Source organism: Bos mutus, chromosome 3 (assembly GCF_027580195.1).
Source record: "Bos mutus isolate GX-2022 chromosome 3, NWIPB_WYAK_1.1, whole genome shotgun sequence".
NCBI classification, from domain to species: Eukaryota; Metazoa; Chordata; class Mammalia; order Artiodactyla; family Bovidae; genus Bos; species Bos mutus.
The window spans coordinates 52,290,745-52,296,744 of record NC_091619.1 but is presented as its reverse complement, the minus strand read 5'-3'; positions in this window follow the sequence as shown (position 1 = coordinate 52,296,744).

Here is a 6,000-nt window from a genome sequence, read left to right as displayed (position 1 = left end):
GTTGCTCATATAACCAGCTATATATTTGCCTCTATTTCTTTAAGATGTAAAACTTTAAGCTTCTCAAAGGTACATGTCTTTTTGCTCTTACATGCTCCCCAAACAACAATTTGGCAAAGATAGTGAATTGGATGTAAAGACATCTGCAGAGATATGTTAGTAGAAGAATAAGCAGATAATTTAAATGTGTGTCTGCATTTGGGTACACAGAATTCAGGAGACAAAGCCAGAGAGGATGGTGGTGTGGAGAAGCACTGGAGTTTGGTTAGTTAGTCCTCACTGATTTATTAATATCACAGCCAGCCTAACATTCCTTGGAGGAATGCTGGGAGACTGTAGACCTCAGGAGGGCAAAGGTCACATCTATCACATGACCCAGTGTTTCCCCCAAATCTAGTACAGTGTTTTGCACATAGTAGGCACAGAATAAATAAATCAATAAATATTTGTTGGATGATAAATGACTGAGTCTCCTTCATGGATCACAACCTTTTCAAGGCAAAGGGGTTTGTGTAACTCAATGAAGCTATGAGTCATACCATGCAGGGTCACCTAAGAAAGACGGGTTATAGTGATGAGTTCTGACAAAATACGGTCCACTGAAGGAGGAAATGGCAACCCACTCCAGTATTTTTGCCTGGAAAACCCCATAGGCAGCATGAAAAGGGAAGAAGATGTAACACTGGAAGATGGAGCCCCCCAGGTAGGAAGATGTCCAATATTCTCTCAGGAAAGAGTGGAGAAATAGCTCCAGAAAGAATGAAGAGGCTGGGCCAGAGTGGGAAAGATGCCCAGTTGTGGATGTGTCTGCTGGTGAAAATAAACTCCGATGCCATAAAGAAAAATTTTGAATAGGAACCTGGACTTTTTGGGTCATGAATCAAGATAAATTGTATGTGATCAAGCAGGAGAAGGCAAGAGTGAACATTGACATTTTAGGAATCAGTGAACAAAAATGGACAGGAATGGGTAATTTTAATTCAGATGACCATTATATCTACTGCTGTGGGCAAGAATCCCTTAGAAGAAATGGAGTTGCCCTCACAATAAAAAAAATGAGTCTTAAATGCACTATTTGGGTGCAGTATCAAAAACAACAGAATGATCTTGGTTCATTTCTAGGGCAAATCATTCATCACAGTAATCCAAGTCTATGCACCAACCACTAATGACAAAGAAGCTGAAGTTGAACAGTTCTATGAAGACTTACAAGACCTTGTAGTGAAGTAAGTGAAAGTCACTCAGTTGTGTCCGACTCTTTGTGACCCATGGACTTTAGCCTACCAGGCTCCTCTGTTCATCGAATTCTCCAGGCAAGAAACCACTGGAGTGGGTTGCCATTTCCTTCTCCAGGGTGTTGTGAACAAATGTATGCTCTCATGCAGTGTCCGGCAGCACCAGGGGATCTTCCCAAACCAGGGATCAAATCCAGGTCTCCTGCATTGCAGGCAGACTCTTTACCAACTGAGCCACCAGGGAAGCCCAAGACCTTGTAGAACTAACACCAAAAAAGATACCCTTTTCATCATAGAGGATTGAAATGCAAAAGTAGGAAGTCAAGAAATATCCAGAATAACAGCAAGTTTGGCCTTGGAATATGAAATGAAATAGGGCAAAGGTTAACAGAGTTTTGTCAAGAGAACACAGTGGTCATAGGAAACACCCTTTTCTAACAACAAGAGAGGTGACTCTATACACGAACATCACCAGATGGTCAATAACAAAATCAGATTATGTTTTTTTGTAGCCAAAAATGAAGAAGATCTATTCAGTCAGTAAAAACAATACCTGAAGCTCACTGTGGCTCAGATCAAGAGCTTCTTACTGCAAAATTCAGACTTATATTAAAGAAAGTAAAGAAAGACAATAGGCCATTCAGGTATGACCTAAATCAAATTCCTTATGATTATACAGTGGAGGTGATGAATAGATTCAAAGGATTATATCTGGTAGACAGAGTGCCTGAAAAACTATGGACAGAGGTTCATAACATTGTACAGGAAGCAGTGACTAAAATCATGGAAAAAAGAATGCAAGAAGGCAAAGTAGTTGTCTGAGGAGGCTTTACAAATAGTTGAGGAAAGAACAAAAGTTAAAGCAAGGGGGAAAGGGAAAGATATACCCAACTGAATTCAGAGCTCCTGAGGATAGTAAGGAGAGATAAGAAGGCCTTCTTAAATGAAAAATCCAAAGAAATAGAGGAAAAGAGTAGAATGGGAAAGACTGAAGATCTCTTCAAGAAAATTGGAGATATCAAGGGAACATTTCATTCAAGGGTGGCATGATAAAAGACAGAAATGGTAAGCACGTAACAAGGCAGAAGAGATTAAAAAGAGGTGGCAAAAATACACAGAAGAATTATACAAAAAAGGTGTTAATGACTCGGACAACAACGATGGTGTGGTCATTCACCTAGAACTGGACATCCTGGAGTGTGAAGTCAAGTGGGTCTTAGGAAGCATCACTATGAACAAAGCTAATGATGGTGATGGAATTCCAGTTAAGCTACTTAAAATCCTAAAAAGATGATGCTGTTAAAGTGCTACACTCAATATGTCAGCAAATTTGGAAAACTCATCAGTGGCCACAGGACTGGCCAAAGGTCAATTTTCATTTCAATTCCAAATAAGGGTAATGCCCAAGAATGTTTCAACTTACTGTACAACTGCACCCATTTCAAATGCTAGCAAGGTTATGCTCAAAATCCTTCAAGCTAGGCTTCAGCAGTACCTGAACCAAGAACTTCCAGATGTTCAAGCTGGGTTTCAAAGGGGCATAGGAACCAGAGATCAAATTACTAATATTCATTGGATACTGGAGAAAGCAAGTGAATTCCAAAGAAACATCTACTTCTGCTTCATTGACTACACTAAAATCTTTGACTATGTGGATCACAACAAACTGCAGAAAATTCTTAAAGAGATGAGAGTACCAGACCACCTTACCTGTCTCCAGAGAAACCTGTATCCAATCAAGAAGTAACAGAATCGGACATGGTACAATGGACTGGCTCCAAATTGGGAAAGGAGTACATCAAGGCTGTATATTGTCACCCTGCTTATTTAACTTCTATGCAGAGTATATCATGCGAAATGCCAGGGTGGATGAAGCTCAAGCTGGAATCAAGACTCCTGGAAGAAATATCAACAACCTCAGATATGGAAATGATACAACTCTAATGGCAGAAAGTGAAGAGGAACTAAAGAGCCTCTTAATGAGAGTAAAAGAGGAGAATGAAAAAGCTGGCTTAAAACTCAACATTCAGAAAACTAAGATCATGGCACCTGGTCCCATCACTTCATAGCAAATAGAAGGGGGTAAAATTGAGGCATATAAGTTAAATAAGCAGGGTGACAATATACAGCCTTGACGTACTCCTTTTCTATTTGGAACAAGTCTGTTGTTCCATGTCCAGTTCTAACTGTTGCTTTATGACCTGCATATAGGTTTCTCAAGAGGCAGGTCAGGTGGTCTGGTATGCAGAGTACATCATGAGAAACGCTGGGCTGGAAGAAGCACAAGCTGGAAACAAGATTGCAGGGAGAAATATCAATAACCTCAGATATGCAGATGACACCACCCTTATGGCAGAAAGTGAAGAGGAACTCAAAAGCCTCTTGATGAAAGTGAAAGTGGAGAGTGAAAAAGTTGGCTTAAAGCTTAACATTCAGAAAATGAAGATCATGGCATCTGGTCCCATCACTTCATGGGAAATAGATGGGGAAACAGTGGAAACAGTGTCAGACTTTATTTTTTTGGGCTCCAAAATCACTGCAGATGGTGACTGCAGCCATGAAATTAAAAGACCCTTACTCCTTGGAAGGAAAGTTATGACCAACCTAGATAGCATATTCAAAAGCAGAGATATTACTTTGCCAACAAAGGTCCATCTAGTCAAGGCTATGGTTTTTCCAGTGGTCATGTATGGATGTGAGAGTTGGACTGTGAAGAAATCTGAGCACCGAAGAATTGATGCTTTTGAACTGTGGTGTTGGAGAAGACTCGAGTCCCTTGGACTGCAAGGAGATCCAACCAGTCCATTCTGAGGGAGATCAGCCCTGGGATTTCTTTGGAAGGAAGGATGCTAAAGCTAAAACTCCAGTACTTCGGCCAGCTCATGCGAAGAGTTGACTCATTGGAAAAGACTCTGATGCTGGGAGGGATTAGGGTCAGGAGGAGAAGGGGATGACAGAGGATGAGATGGTTGGATGGCATCACCGACTCGATGGACGTGAGTCTGAGTGAACTCTGGGAGTTGGTGATGGACAGGGAGGCCTGGCGTGCTACGATTCATGGGGTCGTAAAGAGTCAGACAGGACTGAATGACTGAACTGAACTGAAAATTGAGGCAGTGACAGCTTTTATTTTCTTGGCTCCAAAATCATTGTGGACAGTGACTGCAGCCATGAAATTTAAAGATGCTTTCTCCTTGGAAGGAAAGCTATTACAAACCTAGACAGCATATTAAAAAGTAGAGACATCACTTTGCCAACAAAGGTCTGTAGAGTCAAAGCTATGGTTTTTCCAGTAGTCATGTATAGATGTGAGAATTGGATCATAAAGAAGGCTGAGCACCAAAGAATTGATGCTTTTGAATTGTGGTTCTGAAGAAGACTCTTGAGAACCCTTTGGACTGCAAGAAGCTCAAACCAGTCAATCCTAAGGGAAATCAGTCCTGAATATTCATTGGAAGGACTGATGCTGAAGCTCCAGTACTTTGGTGACCTGATATGAAGAGCCTACTCATTGGAAAAGACACTGATGCTTGGAAAGATTGAAGGCAAAAGGTGAATCAGGTGGCAGAGGATAAGATGTTTAGATCGTATCACCAGCTCATTGGACATGAATTTGAGCAAACTCCAGGAGATAGTAGAGGACAATGGAGCCTGGTGTGCTACAGTCCATGGGGTTGCAAGAAGTCGGACATGACGTAGTGACTGAACAATAACAATAGCAAATGTTTGAGTAAAATAAAATGAAATCTGAGATATCTGAAGGATGAACTATACCTATCTTCTTTTTTTATATAGTCCAGGATACATATATTAACACACTGCTGCTGCTGCTAAGTCGCTTCAGTCGTGTCCGACTCTGTGTGACCCCATAGACGGCAGCCCACTAGGCTCCTCTGTCCCTGGGATTCTCCAGGCAAGAACACTGGAGTGGGTTGCCATTTCCTTCTCCTATTAACAAACTGGAAATTAGAAACTCTAGCCTAGACTGTTAGTGGCTTGCCCTGGGTCTCATGGCCAGAAGAAACACCAAGTCCTGTGCTCTTTCTGGCATATATTTTTCTCCTGCATCTCTGAAATGTTCTGAATCTTATTCTTTTATTTATAAATTTATTTTGATTTCTAAAATTCTTAATAAACTGCATATTTAATATACATATTAGCTCCTACTCTTAAGAGAATCATTTTATATGAAAATTGAAGTCTAGTTTTTGAAGTGTATTATGATTAACAGATGGCCTTATATTAGGCCAAGAAGCCACACACACAAGTACACACACCCACAGCTGTTGAGGAAAAAAAAAACGGTGGGAGGTGGTGGGGAGAATCAAGGGCTGGCTGGTGGTAGATCTGAACTACTTTAAACCAAAGAAATGCAAGGGTCTACTATGAAGAACCTCAGAAACCAGTCAAACCAGTTGCTTTTTCCAGTAGCAGGAGACTTTTTGCCTAGATTTCAACATGGTTCAGGGAACATAGACTCAATCCTCACAGGGATCCCAGTAAGCACTCAGTGACTAGCAAAACTTTTAAGGGCTTTTTTTAGACTACTTTGCAGGAGCATAAATTCTGCTTTATTTCTAAGATTTAAGTCTGGCTTCACTTGTAAATATTTTCTTAGAAGTCTTCTTTTTATGGATAGGAAAGGGACAAGAGTCAATAATTGAATGGCTGCTGTGTGGCAGACTCCAATACGTGATCTAGATGATGGTATATATTTTTTAAATGGGATGCATGGGAAACTTTCAAAGAAACATTTGGACATCTT